The sequence below is a fragment of the Sipha flava genome, unplaced genomic scaffold (assembly GCF_003268045.1).
Source record: "Sipha flava isolate LNK unplaced genomic scaffold, YSA_version1 111_pilon_pilon, whole genome shotgun sequence".
Classification (NCBI taxonomy): domain Eukaryota; kingdom Metazoa; phylum Arthropoda; class Insecta; order Hemiptera; family Aphididae; genus Sipha; species Sipha flava.
The window spans coordinates 438,160-451,202 of NW_020271729.1; positions in this window are offsets into that span (position 1 = coordinate 438,160).

The window sequence follows — 13,043 nt, forward strand, 5'->3', positions numbered from 1 at the left end:
GCCGCCGTTTTAAGGCGAAATGCTCTTCGATTATTCCGGATTTTTTTAGTGCTGCACCACAGGTAACTAGAATGTCCGTCAATTTACCTGCCAACTTTCTCGTCTAAATTCTTCACACAAACGACCATGATGTACCGTCGATTCGATATAACTTAAACGTCATGTACCTGTACAATCGCAACATAAATCAAACGCGATCCGTATTTATTGCGATTAGCTTCAGAATGAACAAAAAACGATTTCCTGCTTTGTGCGCAGCACTACACTATTACACTGGTGCTTTTAAAGTTGGTTAATATATTATATTTATGTACGTTCGACGTTCGGTGTAGGGACTAAGATATATCTATACGAAATTCCGTGCTACACATTTTAACCGGTATATTTTTAATTTTTTTTTTTTTCACAGGTTTTACTTTTATTTCTGCAAATAAATTATTGAATTATTCTTTGAAGTATTATAACGCTACTTATATTCAATATTATCAGTTTTACGTTGGTTATACAATTTATAAACATTATGATTCAAACGTAGTGAAAGGAAACTTTTCGTACTGTTTTGTTTTCGTATTTCATAGAATTGCGTACACAATATTTTAGTTTCGGCAATAAACAGTTTCGTTCATGTTGTTATAGTAATATGCGTTAAATGTCTCCGAAAGGGTACGATAATAATGATTATGAGAGGTTTTGCTAGCAGGTAGTTTTGAAAGAATACTGAAACATCGAAGAAAACGAATATCAAAGAAAAATTAAAATACATAATTTTCTCCAAGGAATGTACCCGTTGTTTTATGACAATGTCACTCTCATATTTGCACCATTAATAATCACGATATTTCACCATGAAAGTATTACTAAGTATTAACCGATCTAGAAACAAACCCTAGGGTCTGCAGGGACTTGTAGGTTTATGAAATTATATGTTCACGCGAGATACACTGAAGACGTTATCGTTGCAATAGCAGCGTTACTTTTTCCGGACAGGAATACGTAATAATAATATCTACCAGTTTTTATGTATTATTAAATAGTTTACAAAGTCAACGAGAGAATAAAAACTTAACGTCACTGCATTGTGCATAAAATAATATTGGTTTTAGAGTTCGTCTCCAGTAAAAATTTGGATAGTATTAAATCTGATTACACAGCCGTCAAAGTTTATATCTCACAAACAGGCTATTTTATGGTGCAAACCACAAGTGTATTTCCATCATAATAATACCTCTACTAGAGTAGAGTATAAATTACTTTTACATAAATACAAACGCTTCGGTATAGCATTTGTACGCAAGATAAACTAAAAACATTTCGCGTTTAATTTATTTTAGTTTCTCGAGAAGGGGAATTAAATCGTCTTACTGAGAAATTTACATATTATTTATACACGTACTGAAAACACATTATATAGGTCGATAGTTGTATTCAAACGATTAATCAAAATTATTAAAATTCGTAGCAATAATAATGTATATTTGTGTTTTGAAATACAGTCGACTTGAAGTTGACGGGACTGTTGAAAAATTTCGAATTACCAAGAGTTCGAACTATTGAATAGTTCGAAAAAACGATAGAGCAAAAAAAAAAAAAAAAAAAATTCAAATTACTGATTTTAGAGAAAACTTTTGTTTTTTATTGTACATAATTATTAATTATTTCAGCAAGTTAGGTGGTATTAGTTATTTATTGTTTTTAAAATGTAAATTTTTACTGTATAATAATTATACAAAGTAAATTAAATTATTATTTTTTGAAAAAATCTTTAATGATTTTCTACTTTATTGAATTTAGTTTCTTTTTTTCAATAGTATTTTTTTGAATTTAACGCACTCATCACATGAACTTTACAACTAACTAAACGAAACTAAAATAAAACTACATTCGGCTAACGGCTATCGAAGAGATAAATTATAATTAGTGACGATTAAGAAATAAAACGATTAAATTCTCGCAATATTAATTCTATAGTTATCGAAATTAATATGCTGAATTTCTACACGATTGTGTAGTAAATTATTAACAAAAAGATTATATGAATACAGATAAAACAAATTAGCTGAATATACCTTGAATTTCCGAGCGTTGAACGGATGATACTTCGAACTGTCACATGTTAGTTTCAAGTTTTCCCAAAATTTAATTTCGAATTACCGAGTGTACTTTAATGCATTGTTTTTATTCGAATTACCGTGTGATTTTCAAGTGACCAAACATTTACTTTGAAATATCGAAGGTTTGAATAATCGAGAGTTGACTGTATATAGATCTAAATATCATATTCTAACTTATTCTTCTCTATAAGTTCTTATCCGTTTCGGATGTTGGATATCCTATTGGCAATATTGTTCCTGTAAAATAAGGTCCAAAATAATTAAATTGATGTTGTATTATACCCAGTCGCAGAGATTCTAACTGGTCGATGACAATAACCGATCATAATATATATAAAATAGAAAAATATTTACGAGTTAAACCATCTTATTATGAATTGTTGATTTGTCAACAAAAAGGTTTCGCCGAAAAGTTCAACGTACAACTAAAGTCACCCATTAAGCATATTTAATTTTATGCATCCTAATTTCATGGAAAAGTTCAAGGTTATACAAATATGATGTGCATATATTATCAAAATGTTATTGAAGAAGGTTATAATTTTATACGGATTATAATATTCTTACTGTTCTGTATGTTAAGAATGATAAAAATCTTGAAATTAATAAAACCACGCAACAGTTAAATTATGTAGCAAATAAATATCTAAGAAAATGTTTAGTTTAATCGATAGTATTAATTTATTTCTAAATGTGTCTAATGCGCTTCTAATATAAATTATATCACGAAGTAAAAACAAGTGGTAATAAAAAAAAATAGAGTAGTGCATTGAGAAAAGCCATAGAAAATTATATTGATAATAATGTTACTATGTTTACATAATTTAATGACTTTCGAAAAAAATTGCAGCTAGTATATCGTACGCAGCATTTCAAATATATTTTTAAGTACTAAAAATTATTAAGGAATCATACTAAAAGTATATTGTCACGTATCATAAATGTTATAACTACATAAAAGTATTTTTCGAGTAAAATATTATGTTGTGTAGAACGAAATAATGAAAGTATTTTATAACTATAGTTGGGCAAAAACAAATCAAAATGATGAATAAAAATAAAAACATGAATAACGGATTATTTTCTGAATAAAAAACAAAATTATATTATTATGTAATGTTAATAGTTTAAATTTTGAATAAAATAAAATAATAAAATGAATGGCAAATAATATTCAATTGTTGCGCTACAAAACGATAATGGAACACATGGAACACACTGATTTCAGTAAACTTTGAACTTCAAGTGTTTTAAAAACATTGAAGTTAAACATGAATGTGCGGAACAATAAATAACAAATAGTCGAATAATGTATGAAATTATGAATAAAAATAAGCATAAGGATAATCAAACGAAAAATAAATAATCAATACTTTTTCATGTGACTAACACCAACTTTTGATTATAACTTTAAACAGATAAATGTATATTAAAGAAGTAAATACATTTATATAAAGTCACGTTGACTTATTGACTGCTTCTACAACGACGAACTAAACATATTGCACTATCGTAATGTCATAAAATTGCATTTTTCGTAGTATAATATGGATTTTTCTAACGTGTTTTGTATATCCGTGTGACATCAGAAAACATTTATAGTGTTAACAATATTGGATTGCACACAAATTTGAAACGAGTCATAATACGATATCTACATGACCCTCTTGCGTAATTGTGATTTTTTTTTTTGTTGTTGTGCATGACGAGGTTTCTCTATAACACTCTTCCGGAAAAAAAAAAAAAAAAAATGAAGCCAATTTTATTAACAGTAGTGTAACATGCCATCATTCGGGAGTTTAGTGGATTCGGCACATCAAGAACATGACGAGTACTATCTGAAGTTACGAGCTGCCAGTGACAGATTGGAGCTTTTACGTATTAGCAGGAAAAATTGCATCGCACCTGAGAAAAGATTAAAATTCCGCACACGTATTTCATTGTTTTTAAGTATTCGCATGCGTAGAAAAATCGCTTTTATGAGAATTCAAGATTTGAGCCATTAAGTTATAGCTTATACTTCCCGACTGTATTATTATTTCAAAATGTCTTATCAAAAGCTACGGATTCACGTAATCGCAAAAACACTGTTTTTGTTTTTTTTCCAGTTTTTATGAGGACCTATTGGACATTTACCTCGAATTTGAACAGTTTTTATACGATATTATCGATTAATGAAAAAACCAATGGTTTCTTATTTTTATTTTATTTAAATTTCAACTAGTAGTTGAATCAATATTAGTTAAACTAGATATTTCAATTGTTCTAAATTAAAAGTGTAAACCTGAAGATCAAATGTTATGATTATTAAAAAAAAAGTGTGAATTATTAATATGTATCGGTAACTACCGTTTCCCAAAAATTAAACTGGGTTTAAATATTTTCTTATGTGCATAAAAAAAATTTTCAAGTCCTTAAAATTATCACACAAAATATATATTTTAATAATTTAATGGAATTGTTATATAATTATTATGAAAATTTAATAGTTTATGAAGTATTAGTTGCTAATTTAACTATATATCTCATTAATTGTATTCTTACGGTCGAAAGCAGTTTTGTGGTCTTAAACAAAATAAGATAGGTATCGATTTTGGAAACTAACAGCTAATTTCCTATAAATATTAATAAAATATATTTTTTGACAGTTGTATCATTATTTGATGCATTTGGACTAGATAGTGATTGATTATTTGAAAAATTTAAAAAAAAAAAACTGTACGATATTATTTTTGATGTTATGTATCTAGTTAAACATTTTTTTTTATACCATGTTAATATTTTTCTCCTTAAAATTTAGATTTTGAAAATTACATATAATACTATTTTTTAATTTTTTATATAGCAATACGTTCGTACGTATTGATTTAACCAATTCGAGTTAAATGTTTTCATCAACCGGTCACTACGTTTGATTTGTAATATCTTAAGTTCTGCGGAACACGCATTCTACAGACCTCGTAATATAGCAAGGGTGGATGAACAATAATAAGCTTTTCCGACGGTTGCTTTGATGTATTTGACTATCATCGACATCAAAGCGTTTGACTAAGTTTTACACTTATACGGCACGGATCCAAAGCGGTTTAATCAACGGAGTTCGTACGCCGGTATAGTTTGTTGTCCGTACATAGCTGCGCGGTTAGATTGAAGTACCTCGGAGCGACGGGACGGGATGACCAGAGTGAATGGGCGTACGCACATAACTCGTATCTAAGTCATCGGGGAAGTTTAACTCCTCTATTACATAGGCGCAACGTATACAACAGATGTAGTAATGCACGGGGGTGTTAGTAGTGGTTGGTTATTGAAACGTTAAGGCGCGACTTCCGTCGGTCGAATTATGCGAGAGTGCACACGGCGTATATATCGATTTGCTATCAGTAATACTATAACACCTCATCATGGTCGTGGCCACAGAAAGCGGTATAGGTCTACGTGAGTTCGAAATGATTCAGTACTCGCGCACGATTTAATTAGATTTAAGCTTTTTTCACTTGGGTTTTATAACCGACCGGTGTTAACATCGCAACAATTACGTCTCAGAGATCATGTCGACCCGCAAGAAGTTTCGTTTGTTTCCAGTATTTCTATTATTTCCATTGATAATAATTGTAACGATTGACATATTAATAACAAAATAAAGGATTTTTAGGTTCTTAAAAGCTTAAAATATGATGCTAATATGCTCTAAAAAAAACCCTAAAATAATCTCTAAATATCCCTTAAACTTGTAAATATGCGATAATATGATTTTTTTTTTTTCTTAAATAGTTCAATTAAAACATTAAATTACTGTTATGGGCCATTTATTTGGTAACAGGTAAATTATTTAATTATAAAAATTTAAAACAGTTCATACATAGTAGTATAAACATAATAAAATTATATATAAAAAACAAAATAGTTAAATAAAAACAACGAACAACTTGTATTCGCCATTCCTTAGTAAAAGATAAATTATTTAAATGGAAAAAATGGATAAAAGTTATGTTATAAATATAAAAATTAAATTTTTTTTCCCTAAAAAAATCACAATTCGAGAAATTAATAAAATATGTTTTTTTATGAAAAATAATTGAATATATTCAAAAATATGAAAAATAGGCTAAATATTCTCTAATATCAAAAATATGCTAAAATATGCTAAATAAATGTTTTCCTACGAATTCTATGATGAATAAATCGTCCAAATTTTTTATCCTCGTAAATCTGCATAAAGCCAATAAAAATATGTAAAAACCTAAAGATCCGCTCTCTATTAATAACTTTTAGGATTCATCAATTTTTTTTTTTTTTTGTGTAGTTCACCACGGTTATGATACGTATATTTATATGCCGTTCGACTACCAAAGGTTTTCGATAAAACATGACGGAAACGCAGTATAATATTAACACTATCAAATGCGAAACGGCCTATAAAAGATCATAGTTTGCTGAATATGCTCACTGTTTTTGACCTTATTCACGAAAATATCGTTCGACGTGCACAAATGTAACGATTTTTGACCTTTTTTACGAACATATTTTATGTGCGTATACATTATGAATTCAAACAAATTTAACGTACACTTATATTTTGTAAAAGAAACTTTACTGTTGTAATTATATTGTTAGTGCAAATCGTGTTTTTGATTAAAACAGTGGGTTTGTTAGTAATTCGAAACATGAAAGCATTAACATTTATAACATCATCCTATCTCAGTGATAAAAATAGTTAATAAGCAATTTTGAATGCAAGACGTTTATTAAAAAAAAAAAAAGAGAAAAGAAAAGTTAATTCAAATAAATTTTAAACAAGACATTGCAATACAGTTTTCAATATATGTAAGTAAAACTGAACAGTCGAATAGTCATAAATGTAACAGCGATAAATTAAAAGTTATGTAAACGTAAAAAATATTTATGCATATAGTTATTGTGCTGTGATGAATTCATAAATACAACGTTTTAATTTATTTGATTAAAATATATTTTGAATTTTAAGTCTCGTGGAACTCATGTACTATTTTTTTTAAAAATTCATTAAAACATTTTTTTTGTTTATTGGTAGTTAAAAACATTAAAGCTTTGAGACATAGTAGTATATAAATTAAAAAATATATTTATAATATTCTGTTATTTTAATATAGCTATTGTTTTTTCCTATTTCTACTCAATGATTTCGAGCTTAAAGTTATTTTTGAACAACTTGGGTGTTACCCACTTGGACACATAAGTTATTTCAATTAATGGATACTTACGGTCATAAAATGCAATATTGGTCAACTAATATTGGTTTAAGCTAGACGTTTTTACGGGTTCGTTTTATGTCATTTTCAAATTCGAAGAATGTCAATTATATTTACTTAACGAGTTAAATTAATAACCTTCAATTAGTTTGTTTTTGCTGTTCAAACTATAATACATATAGATAGTCTACAATAATAATAATAATAATATGTTATCGTTGCATTATAAAAAGCCAACAAATCATGTTCTACCTTTTCTTCCTCGAAATATGTTTCAATTTTATTAAGGTCTTATTAGACCGATATTATGGTAGTGTTTCAACTGTTCGCCATAACTGTTGTACTTGTTTTTATACTATTATAATTTGTCCTGCTGCTGCTGCTGAGTACTCATTCCATGGGATGCGTACCACATCTGTTACGTCACAGTTTATTTTGTGTCCGTTAAAAACAATAATTTATTCGTCTCGTAATATTCGTCTGTATATTAAATGTAAGTTTACTTATCGAATATTTTTGAAATAACATTCTGATGGTCAACAATCACAGCGTCTATTCGTTTTACAGCAATACCATTGATTATTATGATTCGCGTTAGTTCCGTGTAATCAATGACAATATATTAGTAAATTATGTACTCAGATTACTGCAAAAATCAGATCGAGAACCATTAGTATCCACTAGCTGTTGATATTAATCAAATCGCATTTAATGTACATGGCATATAAAATAATTTTGATTAATTTAGAGCAGGGGTGGCCAACCTAAATGATCTTGCGGGCCATTTTGGAAATACATTACGCTCTCGTGGGTCAAATATAAAATTATATTAGTATTTTGCCCCAATACAAAAGAAAATTTGAAGTAAACGTTTTAAATAGGATTAGTTATTATTATAAAATAAGTTTTAGTGTATTAATTATTTGAAATAAACTGATTGAATTATTATTGTTTTTATCACCGTATTTTAAGTCTAATTCTTTCAATAACTCTTTAAACTGTCGATGCGGAAGCACATGTGATCGAATGTATTCACTGTTTTTATGACTAGTTGCATAACATGGTTCATCGATAACACTTGGGAACAAAGATTTTGTTAATGAACCAAACAGTTTGTTGCGATTATGTTGTTAATAATACAGCTTCCTTGTTGTGCGGGTATTCCAAAATATTTAATTGTGACAAAAATACATTTTTTTTTGTAAAAGTTTGATAAATCTCGCAAACTTTTCAAGGTGAGCCGTGGTTGGCCAGCCCTAATTTAGAGTAAAATGAATACTAAAAATGTATGGAATTTGGTTCTAATAAATCACATTTGTGTATAAAAAAAAACAGAAGAAATATTTCATATTAATTGTTGTATGAAAGTTATATGGTGCTAAAAAATATTTATGGTAGAATTATTGGAATTAATAAGTACAGAAAAATAAACAATTATTTTATTAATTTTAAAATCCATTTTTCTTTTTTCTTTAGAGTAACGATCACCAACGGGCGGACTGCAAAACACAGGTAATAGATCATCAATCAATATATTATATTTAATACATTAATTACATCTTTTAATAATTAATGAAAAAAAAAAATTAATATTTTAATTAGTTTATGCAATGAAAACTATGGTTATTCCATTCTGATTTACATTTTTTCTCAGGACTTACTTTAATTATTATTTTAAATTTTAATCTTTCGGACCCCAAGATAAATTACTTGCCGACCCCAGGTTTAGAATAAATATGTATCTTAATTCGAGTTCTGTGGCAATAATCTGTCATTCATAAAGTATCAGTATAATATTTTTCTGATAAAAAGTCTTGGTTTTATATTCTGTGTATAGCTAAGAATCTATTGGTTTTAAAATGACACATTATTTATTTTTTATCTCAGTTCAAATTGCACACAATTATTGTGAAAAAATTATTTAAAATTGTGATGTAGATAAGGTTAAATAAATTAACTAAAATTTAAAGGATGTTTTTTAATTTTCCTACTCCCGAAATAATTATTTAAAATTTGTGACTGGCCTGACTTTATATAACGGCTTTTTTTTCTCTCTGAAAATTTGCCTCTGGATTCACCCCTGATATTTTACTTAATTTAGTTTTTTTAGACATTAACGAATCTTGATTGATTACATTTTATATTAATAATTGATACGGTTGCATTTACTTTCTTCAAATCATGTTTTTTTAGTTACGAGTTTATTTTGAATACCCATAATTGGGACTTATTTACAAATTTGAAAGAATGTTAATTTTGAGTTCGTACATGAGTTGAATACTCTTTCCGGACTATCTTTTCTGCGTTGAACCTATAACGAATGTTTGTGATACATATTTCAATTCATCGTTCTGTTAATTATATTTATTACGTGCGTTCAGTCGAGAGCCAAGAGTTTTATTTATTGATCTTCATTAATTAATGCGTGGATGTTGTTCCACTTTAATTGCTTTAATAGTATTATATATACTTAGTAAGGGTATTAAACATCATTTCTTTATTTAAATTATTTAACCAGAATGATAAAAAACAGTTTTTCTTAAATTGAATAGAAACTGTTTACGAATAAAAATATAAGTAATTAGTAATTTAATATTGTAGTTAAACACGAAAAAATATTGACGTAATAATTTCTGTAAGTAAACCAAATTATTAATAAAATTAAAATAAAAAAAAAATAAAATAAAAAGTGTGAACTTTACTATAAATAGTATTTATTATTTACTCACAAAAGCAACTTTTAATGTTGATCCAACAGATTTTTCGTTTTTACTGAATTTTCGTAATTAAGAATAATAATAATATTTACACTATAATGTTATTTCATTATATGCTTTTTTAATTACAAACTTGGATATAAAATACCTGTAAAATATGGAATCGCACAAGGAAATAAAGAAAATGAGTAATAAAAATGACTGTAGTAAATAATATAATACACTCATTGAAGTATCTCAGATTTTCTAATGTAAAAGGTACTTTACATTTTTATTGTTTTCTAAAAAAATTATGGCAGTATTTTGTGTTTTTTTTTTTTTTTTTTTTTTTTATAGAATCTTAATTTATCGCTGAGTTCAGTAATAATTATGAATTATTTCTAAAATGCATTGCAACTAAAAATTGTAATATTTTACGCAACAATTAAAAAAACGAAGTAGAGATAACGTTTAAAAGAAATCAAAAATTATAGAATTAAACGTTGGCAACGGTCGAGGAAGATTTTAAATACAAATTAACTCTAAGATCTTTCGAATTTAATCAGAGAGACGCGATTCATAGATACGATGAATAATTGGAAAAATAAGGAAAGAATCACGCGAGACAACAGCCTAGTGTTGGTAATACGGGGTTTTTCCACTTTCAACGAATTAAAATAACCATTTTTCAATATCCCATTATGGATCATGTCACTGTGTAGTCTAACACTGTATTAAATATACGATCGAAGTTGCATTCAACCTTGTGCAAGTATCAAGTACAAAAAGAATAAGGACTAACATCAAAGCGAAATCTGTGAGACAGGTAGTCCCCGTTTCATTCTATGACAAAGGAAGCGATATGTGATCACGGTAGGCAAATATTGTGAAACGAAGGACGCCGTGCTACTCTTGGGAAAATTAATTAGTACTATAATGGGATGTTGTGAGAAAGATTTGACCTGTAAGAACATGACGCCTTATACATAATGATCTTTCGGAAATGTGAAACAGCGTCAGAGAAAAGGATGTATTAACTTTATGTATAACTAAAGCTATTTTTAATCAGATTTATGATTCTGGGTAAATCCGCTAAGTTCGTTACTGGAAATATAGAAGCAAGGCAAAGAACTAAAAATATTTTAGGTACTTAACTGCCTAGTGTACCTTGAACTTACATATAACATGTAATTTGAGTAACGAACTTTTATAACCTACACAAAAGTGATAATTAATTTTTATTTTTGTAATTAATATTTTTAGCATACAATCAATAAAACAATGCTTAAAATAAGCGTAATTGGTGAAATTTATTTTATATGGTCGTTGATGAAGTTTTGAGTGGAGAATTCACTCACCCTTCGGTGGTACTCTGGCGTTTACTAAAAACTAATCATCTTGAAGGTCTTTTTCCGGAGTCACCAGGAATGGTAAGGTTTAATGGATCTTTGATTTGGTGGATTTGATGGGGAGATTTGTATAATTTTATAGACAAAAATGAAAATATTTATAAGAAATTATAGCGACTTTGTAAATGAGAGGAATCGAGAGATTATGGTCAAATGTGTGGTTGCAAATGTAAAATGGAATTTTAATGATGAGGCGAGGGAATTTATATGGGAATATTTGTATAAGATTTAAGTTGGAAGACTTAGTTGAGTCTCACAGTTTGATCCTTTTGATCCAAATGGGAATAAATATTGTTTTGCCGATTATAATTATATTGTTAAGTTTGAGGTGTTTTAAAGTAAGTGTAACGTGGTCGGGGATGACCAGTTAAATATATGATATTCAGGGAAGGTTTTCTAGTCCTTATGAATATATTGTACCGTAGTACGGGAGCATAAGAAGAAAGATCTTGATATTACAAATAAATGTAGATTGGTTTAGATTTAGTTATTATTTAATATACATATATAAATTAGACTTACGGACTATGGAGTTATCGTTACATAAGAAAAGTTCTGAGTAGTATTCAATTGTTTAGGATAGCTTGTTTGTTGTTGATGTTAATTGCCAAGGTAAGTCGGTGGTCAATATTTAAGCCAAAATATCAAATATTTTGGGTAGAAGGAGTGGGATTTTGTTCAAATATACAGATATCACGCATGCATAGCGTTACAATTTCGATTGATTAACTTAAATTTCTCAGTATTTGAACCAGGTTTGTAGGACGTTTAAATTATGTTGCAATACGTTGGAAGCCGTATCAGGACCTGGGCGAAGAGCCAATATACGAAAGCGATAATTAGATATGAAAAATCCACTAATGATGAATGCATTGGAAAAACTAGAGAGTAAACGCGTATAACACTGGGAAAACGATCGAAAGTATAGATATTAAAGTATAAGCAGAAGGGCGAGCGACTAACGCTGGACGATTGTCGAAGACGAAACACTATGGTCCACGGAACAGAGAAAGAGGAGAGGCTATAACAGTCGGACATCCCGTCGGAAACCGATCGGTCCCTTGCACCACAGTGTGAAGTGTACGTCCACAGTCGCTGGGAATGTTTTTAGAAAAATAATAGAACCGAAGGGATTGCGGTAATCCAATACGTTGCCATCCGTGCCCAGCGTTTCGTCGCCGATCGCGCACACAATACGGCACTGGATGTCGTCGGTTTTTCGTTTCAGCGCTTTCTCGCTGGGTCCACGAAACCGTTCTGCTAGTACACAATAGTTTTAAGAATGCCGTCCGGTCGCCACTGCGCTTGCGGGTCACGTTTCCCGGCGAAGGCTCCGGTGGCGTCCCCCCCACGGAGATAAGGTGAGACTTCGCGAGTTATTAGGAACGCGTCACGGTGGATCACGGAAAGTTACTTGTTGCACCGCTGCCGTTAATACCCAACGTTAATGCTGGGAGACGGGCGATCGGCACGTCGACTCTTGGCGATTATAATATTGTTTTCGCGCTAAGTTTGTAACGTGCATGACAGGAAGTGAGTAACGACCATCTCGCGCAATATGTTCGAACCACGTGGTGTCATATAATTTCTAAAACC